The 23,874-nt window shown below is 45.0% G+C and overlaps 1 protein-coding gene across 1 annotated transcript in view; it reads right to left on the bottom strand.

Annotated features, from left to right (window-relative positions):
* LOC101943176 (uncharacterized) overlaps window positions 1–23,651 on the bottom strand; it is a 73,068-nt gene extending 49,417 nt beyond the window's left edge. Inside the window, exon 1 of the mRNA XM_042853063.2 lies at window positions 23,516–23,651. The gene's annotated coding sequence lies outside the window, so the exon portion shown is untranslated. The remainder of the gene's footprint in view (window positions 1–23,515) is intronic.
* Window positions 23,652–23,874: the final 223 nt, after the last annotated feature.

Below are 23,874 nucleotides of genomic sequence, written 5' to 3'. Positions count from 1 at the left end.
TGTCTAGTCCAGATCTCCCCTCCTCTTCCCTATTTTTAAAATAATAGAAAGAAAAGGCTTAGATACCAGAGATTTATGAGCTAGCCCATCACAGAGCCTCAGTTCACACTTAGATGATAGGGGAACAGCCTCAGTGTAACAAAGGAGCAGTAAAGCATGCCCACTAGTAAATTCTACCTATTGGGAAGAGCTAAATCCTCCTTGGATTATTAAAAGCTCTGCAAGTCCTTGGAGAGAAAGGCTGCACCTTTTTTATTGCTGCATTATTAATAAAAAGCTGGTGAAATACTTACTGTTGCTCTGTAAATCTTCCAAAGGCAGGAGCCGGTTGCACAGACGTTGGGGCTGGAAGGAAACTCAGAGGCCGTCAGGTTTGACCCTCATCCCCACATTCTCCCTTCCCCACCATGGAGAATCTTCTCTAAAGCACCGATATAGTGGGATCCCAGCTTCACAACATCAGAACTCTGGTATGTGTAGGCATGTTTCTTGGAATAGGAGAGTGGTGATCTTAGGGTCGTTTATTTTGGTGACATCCAAAGATGAACACAACTAGGCAAGGAGTGTGATCTTCCTCAAGTGTTGAAAATTCCTTCAAAGAAGCCCCTTTCCAATGAATCCCTTGCCATAGCAGCCATGCAGGGAATACATTTGTTGGTCTCTAAGGTGCCATAAGTACTCCTGTTCTTCATGCAGGGAAGAACTCTCTGCAACCCGAGCTCTAGAGAAGGTCTCTTGTGCAGAGCCATTCCAGAGTGCCCATCGGGCTGGGCTTGAGGTCTTCTTGGAAGATTCCTCATTTATGCCGATCCAATGACCTAAAATTTAAGATGGGTGGAAAATCGTTTTCCCATTCTGCAATTTTTTTCTAGATTTAAAAGAATTTTCCCATGGGAAGTTGAAATCTCAAAAATTGCCCTGAACCAAAAAATCCGGAAAAAATAACAGTTTGGATCAATTGAAATGTTTAGTTTCAATAATTTGAAATGTTTTATTTCAATGTTGACATTTAAAAAAATATAATTTAAAATTCTACATGAAAAGCCATTTCAAAACAAAAACTTTTTGTTTCAAAAATGTTGAAACAGGAAATGTTATCAGTTTCTAAAACCTTTTTGTTTTCAACAACTTTTTGAAATCAGAAATTAGTCAAAACTGACCCTTTCCTGCAATTTTTTTTTATTTCAATAGATCAGCATGTTCCAATGAAAAAAGTTTAGTTGAATAATTCCCAGCCTGCTCTATATGGAACCATTGCAGAGGAGGTGTGGCATGCCAGTGGTTGCTGGAACATGGTCCACCTGAAAGTTGGGAGGTGAATTACATCATTCTCAATTCCCACTTAGTTCCTCACACAAAATCTAATTACTCGGGGCTTGTGTGAGGTAGGGTGAGTTTGAACCTTATTACTTTATCAGTTGGAGGCAATTGCAACACCATGGTAACTGTCTTCCAAGAGCCCGTCTCCCATCTTTGCTCTTCCATAAGACCTTTCAAAACAGGATCTCACATCTCTACAGACATTAATTAAGGCTCACAATAAGAGCTGGGCAAAAAAATTGTGGTGACTCATCCTTGTCCTCCTTCTCCTATGTTTTGTGACTCTAGTCATCCTTGGCTTTTGTCAAAATGCCCCAAATCAATATGAAGCAAATTTTGACTTTTTGATTTATCAAACAATTTCATTGCCACTTTGTCCCAAAATAAAACTTTTTATTTTGGCTTTCAGAATTTCCAGAGAACAACAAAAATCAATGATTTGCACAGCTTTACCTTCGACACCACTGTAAAGTGCGTTACGATTATTTACACCTATTTTACTGAGAGGTAGACTGAGGCTCAGAGAGCTTGAGAAGTTTATGGAGGGAATAGTATGATAAGGCTGCCTACAATGGCACCTAGCTAATCTGCGACTGCTAGTAGCAAATATCCCCAGTCACTGGTGATGGGGCGCTAGATGGGGAGGGCTCTGAGTTACTACTGAGAATTCTTTCCTGGGGCCTGGCTGGTTGGTCTTGATGAAATTTTCAGGTTCCACTGACCACTATATTTGGGGTTGGGAAGGAATTTTCCCCCAGGTCAGACTGGAAGAGACCTTTTTTTTTTTTGCCTTCCTCTGCAGCACTGGGCCACAGTTCACTTGCAGGTTTAAATTAGTGTAAATGGTGGAATCTCTGTAACTTTCTACCATGATTTGAGGCCGTCAGTAACTCAGCCAGAGGTCGGGGTCTATTACAGGAGTGGGTGGGGTGAGGTTCTGTGGCCTGCGGTGGGCAGGAGGTTAGACTAGATCAGTGGTTCTCAAACTGTGGGTCGGGACTCCAAAGTGGGTCTGGCTTAGACTTGCTGGGGCCCAGGGCCAAAGCTGAAGCCTGAGGGCCTCAGCTCTGGGTGGTGGGGCTTAGGTTACAGGCCCCCTGCCTGGGGCTGAAGCCCTGGGGCTTTGACTTTGGCCCTCCATCCTGGGCCACGGGGCTTGGGCGAGCTCAGGCTTCGGTCCCCCCATCCCAGGGTCTTGTCATAATTTTTGTTGTCAGAAGGGGGTCATGGTGCAATGAAGTTTGAGAATCCTTGGACTAGATGATCCTGATAGTCCCCTCTGGCCTTAAAGTCTCTGAGGGTACGTCCAGACTACCTGCCGTATCGGCGGGTAGCGATCAATTTATTGGGGATCGATATATCGCGTCTCGTTAAGATGCGACATATCAATCCCCGAACGTATTCCCCGTCGTTTCCGGAACTCCACCGGAGCGAGCAGCAGTAGCGGAGTCGACGGGGGAGCCACGGCCATTGATCCTGTGCTGTGAGGACCCAAGGTAAATCCATCTAAGATACTTCGACTTCAGCTACGCTATTCACGTAGCTGAAGTTGTGTATCTTAGATCAATCCCCCCCCAGTGTAGACCAGCCCTGAGTCTATGAGGTTAAGTAACTTTCACAAGGTCTCACAATGACCCAGTGGTAGAATGAGGACTAGAGTCCGAGACTTCCCAGCTCCCAGTCCTTTGTTCTAACAACTTCGTGTGTGTGCGCGCACACACACACAAACACACACACTGTGTGTGCCAATCAATCTTTCTCATGAGTGGCATTTCAGTGTGCTGAAGTTACCAGCTGAAGCGCAATTGCAATTAGAAATAGATGCAAACCAAACTCTTATCCAATCTCTCACACCTCCTCCAAAAGCAGAACTGGACAACAGCTGATTTTGCAAAGACCAAAACTCAGCCTGTCCTAGTTGCAATGCAATGCTCTTATCCTTGTTCATCTCTTGGGGCCCTATCCTGAAAGAGCAATCTAAGCCCATGGGGGCCTTGCCTACCTGAGCACATGCTAAACACAGCAGGCAGAAGGAAGGATGTCAATCACGTATTCTTCTTCAAACTCTCTATTTTCAAAGCCAGGGCTCAATCTCGTCGAAATCAGCAGCAGTCATTTGAAAGCTGTACCCTCCAAGTGTTCAGAACGCACAGAATGCGGAATGTCTTATAAATCAAAACAACAAAAAAGTTTCCTTCCTAATTTTAGTTCCTGCCATAAAGTTTTACTTTTATGTAACAGCATGAAAACTGCACAACCAGAACAGGGGGTTTTAATAAAAGTCAAAGCTGATGTAATATCCGAGCCAAGGTGTTTTTATAAGCCAAAAGAAGAGAGAGAGAGAGAAACTCAGAAGGAACATAATTTTCTTGAGCTCCTTCCAGAGAGAAATTTCACGTTAACCATACTGGGGACTCTCCTTCCTCCTGATGTACAGACTTTTCCCCTCCCCATTTCCTTGTTCCTCCGTATCCTGTGTATTAACACCAGTAAATCTCAACCATTCATTTCCTTTGCAGCTCCAAGAGGATTTGTTTTAAAGTTTTACACTCTTAGGAACATAGGAATTGCCAGACCAAATGAGACCCAGTGTCCATCTAGCCCACAGTTCTGTTACCAACAGTGGCCACTACCAGCTACTTTAGAAGAACGTGTAAATACCCTGCAATAAGCAGTTATGGGATAACCTGCCCCTGGGAAAATTTCTTCCTACCTCCCAATAGCTAGAAGTTCTAGGAATACATTTTTATAGGGGCCAAGTTTTCTGCCAGACCCAGTCTGGCCTCTCTTTCTGCGTACCTACTTTTTGGACAGCACAGCCTATGGAGTGATTATAAACAGAGGCCGGGTCTGAACATATGCTCTACTAGATAAGTGACATCAGATGGGGTTGCTTTTATTTCTTTAACCCTTGGAATTCTGCCACTTCCCCAGCTGCCAACCAAACCAATGCTAAGCATGGGGTGGAGCGATATGCCCAGTCTTTAGCGAAACTATTTCAGTCTCCAAGGTCTTTCCCGTACTTTTCACCAGCAATAAATTCACTTCTTTTTTTAACAACAATGTAAACTAAACAATGCTTGAAAATATGCCATCCACCCACTTCCCCGTCACAGAGCTACAGATCCCAGCCTGGGCACTGCTGTCTAATACTGTCCCCTGCAACATCCCAGAGGAAGCTATGCAAATCCATGGGCAGGTTGAGAGAACTCTTTCCCCATGCCACAGAATATAGAAGGTACATGGGTAAAATAATGGCTTTTTAAGGGCCAGCAACAAAGCCTCTCTGGCTGATGAAAAATGACTTCCAAATGCCTCCTGCTCTGGGGATTTTATAAGGGAAGATGGATCTCCTATCTGTTTTCCCTTCGTCTTCATTTTTCCACTCTTGACCTGTACTGTGAACGTCTCCCTCCTGAGTATGAGCCTTAGGCACAGGAAATGTTTCCTGCAGCTCATTTGTCTTCAGTAGTCTACACCGCTGAAGAGAGGCATGTGGTCAAATAGACTTTGCTCTCCTCCCCGTCCCCCGCCCTTGTCTGACTCTCTCCTGCTCCCCGGGATCCCGCAAAGATGATTTTGTGATCTCATGGGCGAAAGGCCTTTTCTAGACGGGATGTGGGTACCAGCGTTTCAGTCTGAAATCGCCTTTCAAGTAGGAAAGAGGGGAATTAAAGTGACCTGAGCCTCACTCCCAGGATAGACCCAGGCCCCAGGAAGAACGGCTGCCATTTATTTATTTATTTTAATTGAAAAAGCTATTTCCAAATTTCATAGGCTCAAACGGTTGCATCTCCAGCAGGATGTAAATGGGTACAGCGGCATCAACGTCAGCAGAGCTTTCCCCAGTCACACCAGCTGAAGAGCTGGCCTGCAGAAGTTAGAGATGGAGAAGGTACCTTAGGCCTTTCCCACCCACACTCCTTAGCCACTGGGAAGGGTGGAATTTGCAGTGATTCTCCTGGTTAGTCCTAGGTCCAGCCTATGTTTGCACATCCCCTCTCTAGGGACAGAACACGACACGAGCCACCAGATTCTGATTCACATTTCAAACACCCCAAAAGGTGCGGGACCTGAGCTTCGGGCCAACTGCACAATTTGGTTCTGGAACTGAGTTAGGAATTTGCCCTTGCCACCAAAATCCTGACCAACAAGATTTTGCAAGACCAAAACCAGTCCTGTTTTTCCTGGTCTCCATTCCATACAGAAATGAACTCAAGCTACAGAATTTGTCTCTAGATTGTATCTGCATCTAGTCCTGCATGAGAGACAAGGTGGCTGAGGTAATATCTTTTATTGGACCAACTTCTGTTGATGAGAGAGAGAGAGACAAGCTTTTGAGCTTCCAAAGAGCTCTTCAGGTCTGGGAAACTCACTCAAAGGGCTTGTCTTCACGTACAGCACTACAGTGGCGCAGCTTCACTGGTGCAGGAAAAGAGAGAAGCTCTCCCACCGACATAGCACTGTCTACACAGGGACAGAGTTAGGTCAGTGTAACTACGTCACTCAGGGCTGTGCATTTTTCACACCCCTGAGTGACAGTTATACCTATATAGGTCTGTAGTGTCTGGCTGGAATGTCACTGCTAAATATAAGATTTGAATAGATTGTTTAGCATACATAGTTCACACATATTTCAAGGAACCATTCAAGGTAAAGTGGCCTGTTAACCGCCCTCCAGTCATAGGGAGGAAAAGCAAATGGGAGGGGGAGGAAAGGAAGGGGTTGTTACTGGGATACAGATTGTTGTAATAAGCCATAAATCCAGTGTCTCCGTTCAGTCCAGGATTTTTCATGTCTAGCAAAATTGTGAATTTAAGCTCCCTGGCTCGTCTTTGGAAAGTGGGGCTGTGCAGGTTTTCTTTGAGGATGAGGACGGATAAGTTAGATATAGAGTGATTGTTTTGTGAAAAGTGTTCAGCCATGGGTGCTAGGAAAATGATAAAAGACAAAAACACCCTGTGTGAGTTCATTGAGAGCGTAGGGATTGTCTGGTTTCACATAGTTGCTATTGCAGGATTTAGTGCACTGGATGAGGTACCCCACATGTTGTGATAGCCATGTTGTGACCCCTGGATCTTGAAATGTGTGTTGTGGAGCATGTTGATCATTGTAGCAGTGGAGATATGTCTGCAGATTTTGCATCTGTTGTTCTGGCAGGGTCTGGTACTGTGTTCATAGAATCATAGAATATCAGGGTTGGAAGAGACCTCAGGAGGTCATCTAGTCCAACCCCCTGCTCAAAGCAAGACCAACTAAATCATCCCAGCCAGGGCTTTGTCAAGCCGGGCCTTAAAAACGTCTAAGGATGTAGATTCCACCACCTCCCTAGGGAACCCATTCCAGTGCTTCACCACCCTCTTAGTGAAAAAGTTGTTCCTAATATCCAACCTAGACCTCCCGCACTGTGACTTGAGACCATTACTCCTTGTTCTGTCATCTGGCACCACTGAGAACAGTCTAGATCCATCCTCTTTGGAACCCCCTTTCAGGTAGTTGAAAGCAGCTATCAAATCCCCCCTCATTCTTCTCTTCTGCAGACTAAACAATTCCAGTTCCCTCATAAGTCATGTGCTCCAGCCCCCTAATCATTTTTGTTGCTCTCCGCTGGACTCTTTCCAATTTTTCCACATCCTTCTTGTAGTGTGGGGCCCAAAACTGGATACAGTACTCCAGGCCTCACCAATGTCGAATAGAGGGGAACGATCACGTCCCTCGATCTGCTGACAATGCCCCTACTTATACAGCCCAAAATGCCATTAGCCTTCTTGGCAACAAGAGCACACTGCTGACTCATATCCAGCTTCTCGTCCACTGTAATCCCCAGGTCCTTTTCTGCAGAACTGCTGCCTAGCCATTTGGTCCCTAGTCTGTAGCAGTGCATGGGATTCTTCTGTCCTAAGTGCAGGACTCTGCACTTATCCTTGTTGAACCTCATCAGATTTCTTTTGGCCCAATCCTCTAATTGTCTAGGTCCCTCTGTATCTATCCCTACCCTCCAGCATATCTACCACTCCTCCCAGTTTTGTGTCATCTGCAAACTTGCTGAGGGTGCAGTCCACGCCATCCTCCAGATCATTAATGAAGATGTTGAACAAAACCGGTCCCAGGACCGACCACTGGGGCACTCTGCTTGATACCGGCTGCCAACTAGACATGGAGCCATTGATCACTATCTGTTGAGCCCGACAATCTAGTCAGCTTTCTATCCACCTTATAGTCCATTCATCCAGCCCATACTTCTTTAACTTGCTGGCAAGAATACTGTGGGAGACCGTATCAAAAGCTTTGCTAAAGTCAAGGATTGTGTTGAGTTGGTGTGTCTTAGTTTGTGGGGAGCTTGCTTCTGATGATGAGCTTGGAGAGGTTGGGGGTTGTTTGAAGGCCAGAAGAGGGGGTTCAGGAAAGATTTATTTCAGGATGGGGTCCCCATCGAGGCTGGGTTGTAGTTTGATGATACCCCCCATATCAAACCACAGGTGACAACTAGGATTGTGTGGTTGAAGGGGGTTTTATTTCTGTATTGAAGCAGGTTCTCTTGGGGTATTTGGGGAGCCTGTTTCATGATGAGATCTACTTCTATGGTGGTGAAGGCAGTTTAGAGTGTGTTAAGGTATAACTTTCTCCTCGGAGCATGTTCTGTGGTACCTGAGTGCCTGTCTGCAGAAAACAGATTTCGTGACGTGTTTGTGTTACATCTGCACCTCCATTTTGATCACCCTAACGTCTTACACTGTTCACCTCAGGTGTTTGGGTTCTGTCCATTAGGAAGAAAGGGGCCATGTGCAAAACTCAGCTCTAGAATTGGTCCATACTTGCAAGCTTTGGATGAGCTGGGATCCCGAGTTCTCCAGTTCCAGACAGACAGCAATGGCGGTCTAGCAAAGGAGTGGTAGGAGAGGTGTGAAATGGCAACTAGCCCCATTACACAAAGCCCTGGCCTTCAGGGAGCTTGGTTTGGAAAACGGGCTTATTTTGTTATTGTTTTTAAAGTGTTTTCAACATTACCAAGGATTCGAGCCCATCTGGGAATTCTCCGTTTGAAAGAGAGTAACCCGCTCAGGCACACACAGATATTTCACATCATAAACAGGAAACAATTGATCTTCAGCATACGGTGATTTATCAGCAGCTGGCAACCTGCAGTGCTGAGACCCTGCCGCACTTGTTCATCTGTTATGTAGCAAAGCTAATGGAATAACCAGGGAGAATCGCAGATGTGAACAGCTCTGCCACTGACAGCAAGATACATGATATCTTGGGTGGCGGCAGAGGGCTTAAGTTCCCTTGGTATTTTTGGTGCATGTACAACTCAGCCTAAATGACTTTCAACCTGATGCCATGGAATGGTGCCACACAAAGATGTGGAGATGGAGAAAACAGGGGCAGGAGTTCACATCATCTCCCAGAATTACATTAGCGGGAGCTTCTGGAAATTAGAGAGAGGCCAGGACCAAATCCCCAGAAGCTGGATACCCTGAACTTTGGCGAGGGTTTGGAACATGGATCAGCCCTGGGCCTGTCTCAGGTGGAAGCTGAGATGAAAACTCACAAGTACCCTTTTCTGCTTGTTTACAGTACTGGAGAGTGTGATGGGTTCAGTCACAGAGACCCCCTTGGGACTGTCACCTGATGTGCTGAGATTACCTCTGAGCCCATTTTCCCTGCCAGCTTGGGACTTCAGAACCCTGTCTTTTTGAGCCAGACACACTAACCTGCTGCAACACAGACCCAGGGTCTGAACCACGCCCCCAAACCTGCAGACTTAACTGAAAACAGCTCAGCAAGTACTCCTGTCTCCAGCACCCAGACACCCAGCTCCCAGTGGGATCCAAACCCCAAATAAATCTGTTTTACTCTGTATAAAGCTTATACAGGGTAAACTCATAAATTGTCTGCCCTCTATAACACTGATAGAGAGATATGCACAGCTGTTTGCTCCCCCAGGTATTAGTCACTTACTCTGGGTTAATTAATAAACAAAAGTGATTTTATTAAGTATAAAAAGTGGGATTTAACTGGTTCCAAGTAATAACAGACAGAACAAAGTAAGTTACCAAGCAAAATAAAACAAAACACGCAAACCTAATACATTAAGAGACCGATTACAAATAAACTCTCACCCTCAGAGATGTTCCAATAAGCTTCTTTCATAGACTGGACTTCTTCTTAGTCTGGGCCCAATCCTTTCCCCTGGTACAGACCTTGTTAGTTCCAGCAGGCATTTTAGGTGAAAAGAAGGGGATTCCACGTGACTGGGACCCCCTTTGTTCTGTTCCACCTCCTTTTATAGCTTTGGCACAAGGCGGGAATCCTTTGTCTCTCTCTGAGTTCCCACCCTTCCTTCTAAATGGAAAAGCATCAGGTTTAAGATGGATTCCAGTATCATGTGACATGGTCACATGTCCTGTGAGACCCCTAGTCTCCATTCTTCCAAGGCTGGCCGGCAGCACATACCCAGGAAGTTTTACAAGTAAACAGAGCCATTCACAACCAATTGTCCTAGGTAATGGGAGCCATCAAGATTCCAAGTCACCATTAATGGCCCACGCTTCGCATAATTACAATAGGACTTCAGAGTAATATTTCATATTTCTAGTTTTAGATACAAGAATGATGCATACATACAAATAGGATGAACACACTCAGTAGAACATAAGCTTTGTAATGATACTTTACAAGAGACCTTTTGCATAAAGCCTATTCCAGTTACATCATATTCACACTTGTAAACATATGTTTATAAAGCATATGGAGTGCAACATCACAGAGAGGTTGAAACAAATAGTCCTCAAAGTTATGCCCACAAAACAAGCATTAGCAAAGGCACGAAAGGGGAAAACCTGGATCCAAAGCTCTCTGAACTGTGGGTAGGGAAAGGGTTGGAATCTGAGCTGATCCGGATTTAAATTTCAGGGCTACATTTCACCCTGATCCAGAGCTACATTTCACAGCTTGCCCCAAGTTCTGTAATTGGCTGAACAAATGCTTTCAGAGGCATGAAATCTCAATGTAAAATTACAATTTGGGCCCATCTCTTTACAAAAGAATTCAAAGGAAGTACTTTTGAAGGGAAGTTTTGTTCCTCTGCAGTGGGACTTGAGGCACTCAAAACTGTGTCACTGGCCATTAAAGGGGTTTGCCAGCATCCTTACTTGTCTGTCCTCTCTTTCAGCAACAAGTTTTCCTTTCGTTTACAGAAGCCCGTGCTCCATGGGAAAAATACCACTGTCATTCTTTATGAATGCAATGAGAGCACTGAATCAAAGAGACTGCATATAAAGCACGATACAAGATGAGAAAGACATCCAAACTCCATGGAGTTAGATAAAACAAAACAGAAATCAAATGCTGAAATATGTATTTCTTGCGGGTATGAATAGAACTGTCTATGTTTGCCTTGGAGACAAGGGGAAGGCAGCCAAGCAGTTTCATCTCAGCAGGTAATGCTTTTCAGCACAGACACATCTAGCAACTTAAAGACCTCCTGCCAGACTCTTTCTGTGGTCAAACATCCCTGCTGTCTTGGAGCTGCTCCGCGGTGGCGTGCTGAAAGGTCAATCCAATTCTGGCTCCACACATAGCCCCCATAGACAGGTGGATATTTACACATTCCAGCTCTAGCACAAGTGTAGGACAGGATGTGCACATGACTAACCAAAGCAACCACATATTCTTACTGTCCTAGGCATTGCCCCGCCTTCCCCTGGCTTCCCCAATGTTTGTTACCATCGCTCACCATGTGGTGTCTTCACGTATACTGCAAGTTCTCTGAGGCAAGGACATTGGGCCCCCCTCAGATAGTTGTTGTGTTCATGGCATACACACAGAGAAGTTAGATAAAAACATAAACTACTCTTTCTGGAAGATTGCAATGTACCACAACTTTATTTCTTAGAATCTGGAACCCTATCACACAAGAACCAAAAAACAGAGAGAAACAAAGCAGGCTCCTCCCTCGGGCAGAGAGGCACAACTCACCCCATCTTGCTCTAGACTGGCTCTTTGCAGACTGAGTGCTGAAGACCCACAAGCTTCCCTACAGAGCTTCCTAGCCTGCAAGCAGGACCAGGAAACCCCTTATACTTAAAATGATAGCTTGTAATTTGAACACAGTTTTCAATACACCACATTCGGCCATGGAATTATGCTGGTAAGACAGAGCAGGATTTGGCCCATTGTCTTTTATCGGTCTATAAAGCACTATGCCCCTGTATGTTGCTGTACAATTAATAATGATAATAGCTACAGAGCCCTGGCTGGATCTCCCATAGAGCTGTGTGGGAACCAAGAAAGCCAACGAATATCCCATGTTCGTGGGTTCACAAAGGAAAAACCTTGGAATACAAAAGAGGTTTTGTTTTCACTTGTGTTAAAAGTTGATGCAGACAGATTAAAAATATACACCAAAGGAGGAGTTTCCTTTACCTGATAATAAAACTTCAGTTTATTCAAAATGGAAGAATTTTACAACTCCTAACTGAGTGGCTACCATTGGTGAATCTTGGCAAATCTGGCCATGGATTCTGTTCTAAAAATTTTACCCACTACTACTTGGGTCCACATATTATATTTTTCCCCTTTGGAAACTCTAATATTCATGGTGTCTCCGTCCATTTTTGGGATACACACGAGCAGGCTGTGATTCTCAGAACAAACTGCATGGGATCTTTACTCTAGCAGATGCTTTGGGGACTGAGTCCAGATGGGTGCAAACAGCATGGATTTGGAGATGAACTCCAATGATGCTCTGGTATACTCAAAAAGGCAGACTGAGTGCAAGGATCAGAGCACCCGGTGTATTATGAGTGGAACTGGAGGAAAGTGGCCAGGTTGCAGGAGGGATGAGATCTTTAAAAGAAGGAGAAGGAAGAAGGCTTGCAGAGGAGTAGACATTTTACACAAGTGTCCCTGGGAACTGTTATGTGCATGTTTAATGTTCTAGTTGTAGTGATGGTTTGTTATTTCAGACTGCCTGTGCCTTTCAGGCTAAGAAGGCACTTGGGATTCTGGGAGAGGTATGGAGGAGAGTGTGCGGTGGGGGAGGTGGTAGCGAGGGAGCGGGCATACTTTTCTAAACATAAGCATGTTCACGCAGGTTATTAACGCTGTGTACGCTGGGAATCTATATATAGCAGAAAGGCTTGTAGTTTCAGCCGGAGGAAAGTACTTAGCAGGTGTTTATGAAAAGACTTGGGTTTGGCAGGTTCACCCCATGCTTGTGATTGCAGCCAGAGTCAGATGTACCGCTGGTGAAAGCAAGACACCTGAGCATTCAGGGGCTGTAGATCAGCCCTACATGCAGCAGTCAATGGAAAGACGCCCAGGCACTCTGGATCAGACCCTCCATTGTCTGCGTTCTGCTGGCGTGGGCTGGCTGCTGCCCTGTGACCTTGATGGATCACGCTCCCATGTCTCTTGTGCCTAGATACTGCAGCGATAAGGGATGAGGAACGGCCAATGAACAGAATTTTAATGCATTAGCTCATTGAACATATACTTGCATTCATTCAATTATAATTAACCACCACTTCCATTCTCCTAACTTCCATTGTGATCCCTCTCTTTCTTTTATCAGCTCATCCACATACAGAAACCTAGTGCCTGACACGGCTGGAAGGTGGGACTCCTAACTGTAGGAGTCACAGAAAAAGGAGATGGATGCTGTCTATTAGATCCCAGCTGCCCCATCCCACCCGAGCCACTGCAGGACTGTCCCCAGCAGTCTATACTCTAGTACTTTGGTCAGGCCACTTCTACAAGCTTCGCTAATATTTATCTCCATTAAGCAGCCAGGTGGTCCGAGAAACAAACTCTTCCCCCTCCTCCTCCTCCTGCCTCTACCACCCCCCGCCACTTACATCGTGTTGTGAGGATGAAAATATGGCTTTAATAACATGCCTGTAAATCACTCTGTCTCTAGGAGCCAATGCAGCCAATGGTGCTGGGAATAGGCCCAAACCTCCCAGGTGCAGTAAAATCTACAAAATCAACCACAGTCTGGCAAGCCACCACGTTAGCTCCAGCACCCCACCCTAACCCACGTCTAGCTGGCAAGGACGGGACTGTCAGGGCTTTTCAGGCGAACAAGGATGAAGGGTACGTGGTAAAAAAATTAAAGCAATTCTAACTGGGTGACGGTTAGCCCTCAGAGGCACCAAGCCTCAAAACAGGGAAGGCGCACAGGCTTCTGCACTGGGTGAATTTCACCTGTTAATAAGAAGAAGCATGTTTTGCACTGATTGCATTGCTGCAGGGAATCTGTCTAGCAATGGTACTACAGGGCTCCCGTTACCACGGTATCCGAGCACCTCACAATCTTTAAAGGATTTACCCTCAAAACACTCCTGCAAGTGTTGGGCAGGGCTATCACGCCCATCAGGTAGATGGGACACTGAGGCCCTGAAGGATGCGGTGACTTGCCCACTGGGAGCTTGTAGCAGAGCAATGAATTGAAGCCAGGTCTCCCAAGTCTCAGGCTAACGGCCTAACCACTGGACCATCTCTCATCACCTTCACAGGCCTCAATAATATTATAGAAAGAGCGATGGTGGCCATAATGGAGATGCCACTGCTGGTCAATACAGCAAGGGTGACACTTGATATTCCCTACCACGCTGAGAAAATTGCCAAGTATTTCCTCAGAATTTTTTTTTTTCCAAATGGAAGCAGGCTAGTCCTATCAAGACTGCCCCGTCAAACAAATTTCCAATAGCCATCTATGGATGCTTTTGGCCAGATCCGTAGCTCCATAGGGTCTGTCCCATAATAATGTTATTATATCCTGGCTCTGTTGCTATGATTTTGTAACTTCACTAGAGGACTTGAAACTCGGTAGCCAGCAATTCCTAGAGTCTGAACAAACAGTTCACCCCTGGTCTGACTCTGTTCTCTCTTGGCACAGCACCCATCATGGTAGCGTTTAATAGTGAGGCGTGTGTTTTCTTGCACCAGTTCTTTTACATAACAAGCCAAATACTCAGCGGGTGTAAATCACCATGGCTACATTCAAGTCGCTGGAGCTACACCAGATGCACTAGCTGAGGGGGCGGCCCAGCAACGTCAACAAGTTAATATGTTCTTCCTGCTGTTCTCGTTTTGGACCATTTAAGATTTTGACCCCATGTAGGGTTCAGCACAACAGCCTCACTCTGATGAGGTGACATGGTTCTGATGGAACACACCTAACAGAGGAGTTGGACGAATATGACATTTTTGGCTATCATGAAGGGCCATCCCCACCAGTGGCAAAGTCATGAATACATGTACCCCCATCCTTTCCCTTTACCCACATTGGCTTTCAACTTGATTTTGATTTTCCAGCAGGCCGGGAGTAATTTTTCACTATATGACTGTGCCACAGTTTTGGAATAAGAGGCCTGTTTACTGGATTCACAGAGATTTAAAGGAAAGGCAACACTAACCCCCGTCCTGTTCCCAGCCTTTTTCTTTGTCTCTTCAAGTGGCTGGGAACACAGCTGGCCATCTTAGGAATCTTCATAGTGGGGCTCTGTCTGATACAAAGGCCGCGAGAGGGGTTTTCACCTGATGCTAGGAAATAATGCCATCCAAAGAAACCCACATTGTTACCTTCACATTTGGAAGCAATTACCTGCATGTTATGTAAAACTTTTATTAAACAACTGGAGAAATTCAGTAATGTGTTAATCATCGGTTGAATGACATCTGCCTAATACCAGAGATGTTTGAACTGTAGCAGGCGGGTTCAACAGTTCAAAATGATTACCAAAACATATTGCTCCTTTTTTCATTTTCCTACGTGTTAATTTTTCAGATTTATTCTTTTAGGCTCCTGCGTCTAGTATTTTCACTACACGTCAACATCTGTTATATCTCTGCATTTCACAGCTCTTTATTCTTTGCCCTGTTAAGCTGTAGGCACTCGGTTGAGAAAGGCAGCCAGCTACAACCCGGGGCTTATGCAGTTTTCCAAAGCAGCCCCAAAGAAGATTTTTCAGGGAAAATTTGGCATGATGGGGCACCATAAAAAGGTTGGTAAATGGATGCAACGGTAAGGGAAAAGAGGAGAAGCCGGTGAGGGTGAAGGACAGACTAAGGAGAGAAAATGGTTGTCTAGAGGAGACTCTGAATGTCTGTGACGATGCAAGTATAGTGCTGTCCGAGACACGATTGTGGAAGGGGAAGTTTCAGAAAAGATTTAAGCTTCCCCCTACCGTTTTTATTCAGTAATGTAAACCAGGGAGACACTCTATTGTAATGGATGCAGTAGAATTCTCCAAGGCCCACAGCCCAGATGTTAGTGCTTTTGAGATGCAGTTTAAGGGCAGGAAGGTATATTATATCCAAGCTGCTACAGCCAAGGGTCTCTGGTAATGTGTTCGGTATCGAGCACTTATTTGTGAAGCTCTTCTAGGACTCGGCTGGACATTCTGCTCCAGGCTGATTCTTTGCACACAAGCGCTCAGTGGGTAGGGGAGGGCTGGGTGGGCAAGAAAGTTATTTCAAAGTAATATCAGTTTGGCCACTTAGACTGTGTGCGATTTCAGTGTGGAGGAGAGGTCAGCCTCCAGGGCTCATCTCATCCACCAAGATTGCCAGCAAAGGGGAGGAGGGTTAGAAATCTGTGGTGGTGCTTATGAGATGAACAGTGGACCCGGAGGAACTTGATTGAGACATACCACCAGACATTCCACGTAGGCCACTGAACAGCTGTCAGATGGTAATGACCTTTGGTCATGGGACCTCTCCCACTTCTATCGGTCAGGAATGTCTCTGATCATATTGTCTTTACCCTTGTTCTCCCTTTTACCATCCCTCCATGCATTTAGCATGGCATTCTGGCCTTAACTATGTCAGCTCTTCAAGGCAAGGACTCAATCTCTCACACATCTAAGTAATAAACAAATTGAAGTAACTGAAATCAATGACCAAACTCCCTTTCACTCCAGTGTAGCAGGTCATTTTTTTTCCAACAACCATTGGTTTATAACGTGGATTTGGTGCTTCTGGCTAATATTTATTCGGGGTGGGGGCCGTGGGGAGAGACAGGGAAGAACAACATGGAGTTATTGAGTTTAGACTATCAGCTGCTACACATGGGCAGAGACTTTTTGCTAACCAGCTTGCCCAAAGGAATTCTAGTTGCTGGTTTATTGTACAGGTGTTCAGCTGCTTTAATGGTGCAACAATGGAAGAATTGGTGTTTACACTACTAACCTACGTATGAAATAGTCTCTGGACATGCGGTAATACTGGCACCTAGGTACGATGGTGATGGGCACCCTAAGCTAAATGGAGACTGCCTTGGCAGGGGCAACTGCAAAGAGACTTGCCCATCTGGATCTAAACCAAGGTGGCCTTCTCTGAGCTACTCTGCCAATAAGAAGAATACACGGTTTGCCATACCGAATCAGAACATGGATCGGATCAAGTGGCCAATACTTCATGCTTCAGAAGAAAACTAAACCCTTCTACAATGCACGGATGAGTTATGCAATGCTTTAAATAGCATTCAAAAATCATTCCCACCTGACTGCTGGCAGAAATCTGACCCCTTGAAGCCTCAGTATTTACAGCCTGTTTCTTTTATCTTGGATAATTACAAATGTATTAATACTGCAAATGAGTGAAGAAGCCCTGGAGCCTGCAACAAGCCCCTGTGGCACATATTAGAGCTCATCAGCTCTGAAACTGACACTCTAGAAGGTTCCTAATATTAAGGAGCTAAGTATCCCAGTATCACTGATGAAAGAGCCTTAGGTATGTTCTTATGGTAGTGCAATGTACAAACACTTCTGCTTCCTACGTTTTCCCTTGAGATGGTGTTTATCAGGGTTTCCCCTCCCCCCCCATTCTTTTTCTTTATATCACTCCTTTTGGATACAATTCTATGAAAAGTACATTGACAACATCCCTTTAAGTCAGCCCCTGATCTTAATATTAGTCTAGACTTTGCAGTTTAATGGCCCTTTTGGTTCAGTAAATCAGTTACTCATAAAAACCTCATAAATAAAGTGTGATAGGATCAACAATGACACAACCCCTGAGGTCCTCACTCCATCCTTAATCCAGGAAAATTCCCATGAATTTCTGCAAGTTCTGAGTAAGAACTGAGACAGGTTTTGCCCCTGGATTTTCAGGACAGATCAGTAGCTGCCTCATCTTCCTCTCTCATCATTTCAGATATTAGCTGTAGTTTCAATATCCTTTGCTAGTGGAGGAATGAAGACGCGTGGCACATGGGCCTGATTCTCCTCTCATATTGATGTAATGCCACTGACTGCAGTGGAATTTCTCCTCATTTACATTGGTGTGAGTGAAATCGGAATCAGTCCTTTAAACCAATGCTTTCCCTGATTTAGCTGCTTCCCTAAACTCACATCCCTTTGTAATCAGCACCCTTCCTGCTTTCCTTTATATATTCAAAGAAAGAAAAAGATCCAAAAATTAAACAGGACAGAATGCCGAGCCCGCGTTCTATTTCACAACTTCTTCGTATTTAACTTCCATGGTCTTCTTGGCTAATGATCAGAAATCTGGGGTGTGCGTGTGGGGGGAAACAACAGTTCTACCCAGCTATTACTTAATCTCCGCAAACTGACGTCCATCCCTGGAATCTTGTAGCCATAACAACAACAGGACAGCAAGTTACAGAGGGGATTCTAACAAACACCCATCAGAAAGTGCTTTTTGTCTTGCCTCTTTTCCTCTCTTTTTTTGTGGTTTAAAGTACAAGAATGACAGCGCTTCCCCTCTGAGAAAATAATCTCTCCCCACTCCCGGCCCCGACTGTTTTTGCTGGTCAATCCGAGAAGATGCTTTTAGAATGGGGGGTCCCTCTCTGGCTGCTCTAGCTACACTAGTGGCACGTTTCAAGTTATTCTGCAATAGAAAAATCCAACAGAATGGAGCTGACATAGCACTTTGAGTGCCACAAGTGGTACAGGACAGGTGGGAAAGCCACGGCGACTACAGGCCACCTCTGATCTAAGCATGCATCCCATGTTGCATGAGACTCCATTGAAAATGCCACTCTACTCCCCCTCTGGAAAAATCAGTCCTTTATAAAAACTGCTCATAACTAACCTCTTCAATGCAACTGCAGCCATGCACTGCCTTCTAGCTAGAGTCGGGCTCCTTTCAGATCTCACAGGGTCAGAGGCTCTTATCCCTCACTATGCCCTGAAATGGAGGGGAAGGGACATTCAGTTTCTACAGCCTATTCCATCCATCACCTCTCTGATCCGCCTGCTAGGAAGGCCGCTCATTTGTGCTGGCGGGATACTACTACTTTGCATTTCTCTAAAGCTGTCCATCAGAGGACCTCAAAGCTCCTTACAGACCCTCAAAGGGCTAGAGCCTCAGCACATACCTGCATATCATTCCGCCCCTTCTGCAAATGGGGAAACTGAGGCCCAGAGAGGCAATATCTCTGGTCCAGAATCACACAAGTAGCCGGGCAGAGCTGGGAACAAAGCCCAGGTCTCCTTGAATGCCTACTCTCAGCATCGAAGGCTGAGCATTAGGACTGAACAGAGACCACAAACTCCTTTCCCAAAGGCCACCAAATGCTACGACCTTTAGACACGCTGAATTCAAACCCACGATGCACAGGTTGGAAGGCTTTGTAGCCCATTCCTTCCTCCTGAAAGATCCAGGCTTCCGTTCTCTCTTTGGGTGAAATTTACCCCTTATTCCAAAGGTTAGTACCAAGCTTTTGCCAGTATTTAAGTTGCTCTTATGCCCATTAGGGGAGTTGAGCAGAGTTCCACTGGGCTGAAGTTGATTCAAGTGGGTGCATAGGCTTTGTGCTGTGAATTTTACCCTACATATTTAAGGGCACATATAAAGAGCACAGAACGGCATGTATAGGCCGGGTGCATGTTGTAGGATATGGTTCAATAATGCTAGGAGGCAAGGTGCAACAACTTCACTGGAAGGATCGGCTTACAGCGCCATTTAGGAGAAAGTGCACCATAATATAACTTCATAGAACATCTTTGTGCAGGTAATTTCCATGTGCTGTAATGTATCATGTTCCATAGGCAACTCACATTATATACGAGCCAAACACTTTCCACTCCCAGACGTCAAACCACGTTTCTAATTTATGGAGGTGGGGGGTTATTTCATAACCAATAAAATGACAGCATCAATCTATCTTTTTTCAGAAGGAGATGCCGTAAGTTTAACTGCGCCCCATCTCTACTGAGTAACCTGCTTAACGTAACACAAACTTTCCTTCTGCTTTTCTTTGTAGTGTATGTTATTTCTATCACCTCGCCTTACACATCCCCTTTCCGCATCCTCCTCAGGATAAAAACAGTCTTTAAAAGACCATCTCCAAAACCGAAGAATGGCTGGTATAGAGTACAAATAAAGCTTGTGGCTTCGAATGGGGAACTTCCTGACTCTTTTAAAAGGCTTTAACTAATTAGCAACAGCTTGAAACCAAAGTCTGTGCCACTTGCTGCACTCTGAATCTTGGCAAGAGAGGTCACTTCTGGAAGTCTATTGTAAATTTTGCTTGTAGACAATTTGTAGTTTTGATCTTTGATAGGGTTGGAGCTTTAAGGGTGCCAGGGAGAAATGTGTTGCTACGATGCTGGAAACGTCCATTATTTTTTAAAAACACCCTATAGCTTTCCCACTGGATATAGAGAGTGAAAAAGGACTCGTACGAACATAGAAATTGCCACACTATATCAAACCGGTATTTCAGGATCCCATCTCCAACATTAGTCAGTACCGGTTGCGTCAGGAGAACTGATCAGGCATAATCTGGCCAGGGAAAGTTTCCTCCTGACCCCACAGTAGTTAGAGGCTTAAGACTTGAAGCATGAGGGGTTATTCTTGCACCCTCCCCCAATGAAAAATTGTGATGAAAACAAAGAACACGTTTGTTAACATTTTTCAGGGTTTTCTTAAAAAATCAAAACCCTGAAAACTAATTTTTTTTTCAGTTTCCGGCAACTGAAAACATTCCAGTTCTTCAGTGAACATCTGGAAAATGGATGAAAACGGATTTTTTTTTTTTGCCAGTTTTGTCAAAAAGCCACTTTCCATCATTTTTTGGTGACCAACTCTACTTACGATATTCCTTCCAAAATTCATGGGTTTTAAAACACAAATAATTATAATTAAATTAATTATTATTTATTATTTGTATTGTTGTAGCACCTAGGTGCTGTAGTCATGCACCAGGACCCGATTGCACTAGACGCTGTACAAACAGAGAACAAAAATTTGGTCCGTGCTCCAAAGAGCTTAAATTCTAAGTACAAGACAAGAGATAAAGGATGGAGACAGACAGACAGATGGGAGAGCATAAGGAACCAATGAGACAATACTGGTCATCATGACAGCAGTAGTCACTAGCTGTCTGACTGTTGTCAACTGTTTTGTAGACATCCCGGCATAGGAGAGTTTTAAAGAAGGATTTGCATGTTTATGGAGAGTTCTTCCCAGGCATGAAGAGCAGATTGGGAGAAAGCACGCAGGAGCTTCTTTGAAAATTTACCAACTGGGTGATAACTTTGGATAGTCTTGCTAGCCATATAAGTGTCTAATCTCTTTTTGATAACAGCGCCTGAAGATGTTCCTCTTTACTCTGGGATGATTTTAAAATGCTAAACTCTGGCAGTGGTTCTATTAACACAGAAATGTGTGACCTTGGACGACCGTGATTGGCAAAAAATAGGTGTTGCTGATATTTATTTATTTTCTGTTATGGTTCTTCATTCATCATCAGGTAAACATGGCTTCGACAGCATCAACTTCCTAAAATCCAGCTAAGGTGACTACGAAAATGAGCAGCCAATCCCAGTAACGCCTTACATCACGTGCATGTTATTTTTCACTGGACATAAACTGTGAGCTGTTTTTTCTTTGTTTTGAATCCCGGGGGGATGAGCATTGGTCCATGCTGACTAACGCAACTGGGTGATGGAACTGAATCCAAACCTAGAAGTTTTTTGTTTCGCTGGGGAAATTTTCCAAGTCCCTGCCAAGTTGGGTTACTAAAATGGGTTGAAGAAACCCCACTAACTGAGACCTCAGGGAGCAAAGCATAATTTTCATCCTCTATCATAAATTCTTGCTTAGTGAAAAGTCTTCAAAGAGCACACTTCTCCAATGGAGCCACACACACAAGAAAGCATGCATATTTGAACCACACCGATAGCTGTGATGGCTAGCACTACACCGAATATGGCCAGATTTTATTAAACATCTGTGTCTAGCTTTCTTTTAGAAACTTTTCTCCCCATTAGGTCTACACGGGTTAGAAAGCAGATGATTGCTCAGTAGAACAAGAAATACTGTTTAGGGCATATGAGATTCCATGGTAAGAATGTTTTAACTCCTATGACAGAACATTTTAATAGCAATTGAGTCAGAAAACTTATATTGCTTTTCAGTATATTTTTGATTAACTTTGGTCCAAGTTGATTATTATGCAAAACATTATTTTTTGTTGTTAAGCGTTTCAGAAGAATTTATCACAAATATGCCGCGATCTTATGGGAGAGCTGTAAATTCTGCACCTTACAACTAAAAAAGGCATTATTGTTATAACCTATTATTTGTATGACCATAGTACCTCGGAGCTCTAGACATGGACCCTATTACGCTCGGGGCTGTACAGACACAGAACAAAACGACAGCCCTGCCTCCAAGTGCTGCCCCTAATTTGTAAGCTGAAGGAGCATTGCCTAACGTTGGAGCATGAGATGGCCCGGCCCGGCCACTGACTCACCGGGTAGCCTTGTAAAATGACTGGGCAAGGCCTTGTAAAGTGGAAATAACGCCATCTCTCTCAGTAACATTGTGAGGCTTAATTCATTAATTGCTTTTCGAGGGGCCTGAGATGAAATACCTTGAACATGTCAAACAATGTTATTATTCTTATATGCAATAGCAAGTAATGATTTCTGGTTCACCGTTAAGGGGATTCAGAGCTTATTTATTGTTATAACTATGAATGTAATAATAGTTTGCATTTCATAGCACCTTCTAGCCAAGGATTTCAAAGCCCCTTTTCACATACTGGGGTGAAATTCACCCCAAAGCACCAGTTAAGTCCCACTGAAGCTCTCAGAATAGAGCTGAAATTGGGCTTGGGCCTTGTGCTGGTTCTCTGTGAATTGCACCCACTAATGAATTAATCCTCACAACCCACCACTGAAGTATCTGTCTTAGGCACTTAGCTGAGCGCTCGGGATCTTTAACGCCGTTATCCTCACAACATCCCTGTGAGGGAGGAAAGTGCTACTATCCCCATTGTACAGATGAACTGAGGCAGAGAGAGACTAAAACCCAGATCCTCAACAGGTATATAGGCTTCTAACTCCCATTCATTTCCAGGTCATGCTGGAAGCCTGTGGTGGAACAGGCATTTGATTCTGGATTTCCCAGAGCCCAGGCTAATGCCCTAAGCCCGGTTGGTAAGTCAGTATCACTACGGATGGGAAAACCAAGGCACAGAGAGGGGAATGATTTTATTGATTCCTCCCGCCCCGTCCTGTCACCTATCCAGAGACACTCCCGGCTCACGGGAAGTCAGTAGGAAGTGGGAGCAGAAATAAGCAGCGCTCAAGGAAGAGAGGCTTTGCTCCTCGGGCTCGTCAATACTCAGTTTAACCCAGGCCACAGAAGGGCCCGAGACAAGGCTGGGATCAGAGCAAGAGTAGAAACAGCACGAGGAATCACAGCGCATACAGCCTCCAGATCCACCCTCGTCTTCGGCACGTTCCGTTCAGCTCCCCCCACCCCGGCCCAGCTTTCCTCCCCTGGGATCCCCCACAGAAACGAGGTGAGTTCAGACACGGCCCACGGTAAAGAAAAACGGCTTTGAAAAAACAAAACACCGAAGGCTTTCCTGTCTGCGTCTGGAAAACACACCTTCGCAAATACACCCAGGCTGTGTTACACACGAGCCCATTAACCGCTGCTGTCGCTGTAGACGGCCCGTTCCCTGCCAGACACCTATAAATATCCGTGTCTGCTCGCGGGGACACGAGGGGCCCACAATTTGCAATGGAGATGGTCCTGAACCAAAGCCCCCAGACCTGGGGGAAGTTTGAATCCTGATTCCAGTTCTTCTGTTCAGGCCCAGCCCTGTTATTAGCAGTTTGGCTGGATATCGGGTCCCAACCATGCAAGTAAATAACTCCCTTAGTGCCCCCCACCAGACACACCCACTTCTCCAGCCTACCTGCAGTTCCTCCTCCTTCCCTTGTCTCTCAGAGGTTGTCTCTCCCCCAACCTGGGAAGGGGGGGGGTTCTTCACAGGAATCCTTTCCTGTTCCCCAGCTCACTCCCTGAAAATGAGGCTCGCACTTCGCCCCCTCGGCTTTTAGTTCGGATCAAAGGCTCAGGGAGCTGCCGCCAGTAATTTATTACCCTGGCAAAGGTTTTTAATCAACATATGTTCACTGCAAAGGTTAACACCAGGGTCTAGTTGGAGTCCAGGCCAGAGCGAAATCCCCATCGCAGGGGAAGGCAGACGCACCAGAGATCCAGCCTGGGATTTACCCGTGAGGGTGGAAAGTGTTTGTTTAATAAAGTTTTCAT

This window comes from Chrysemys picta, chromosome 10, assembly GCF_011386835.1.
Source record: "Chrysemys picta bellii isolate R12L10 chromosome 10, ASM1138683v2, whole genome shotgun sequence".
Classification (NCBI taxonomy): domain Eukaryota; kingdom Metazoa; phylum Chordata; order Testudines; family Emydidae; genus Chrysemys; species Chrysemys picta.
The sequence above is the reverse complement of the archived record's forward strand: the minus strand, read 5'-3'. Positions and strand labels throughout refer to the sequence as shown.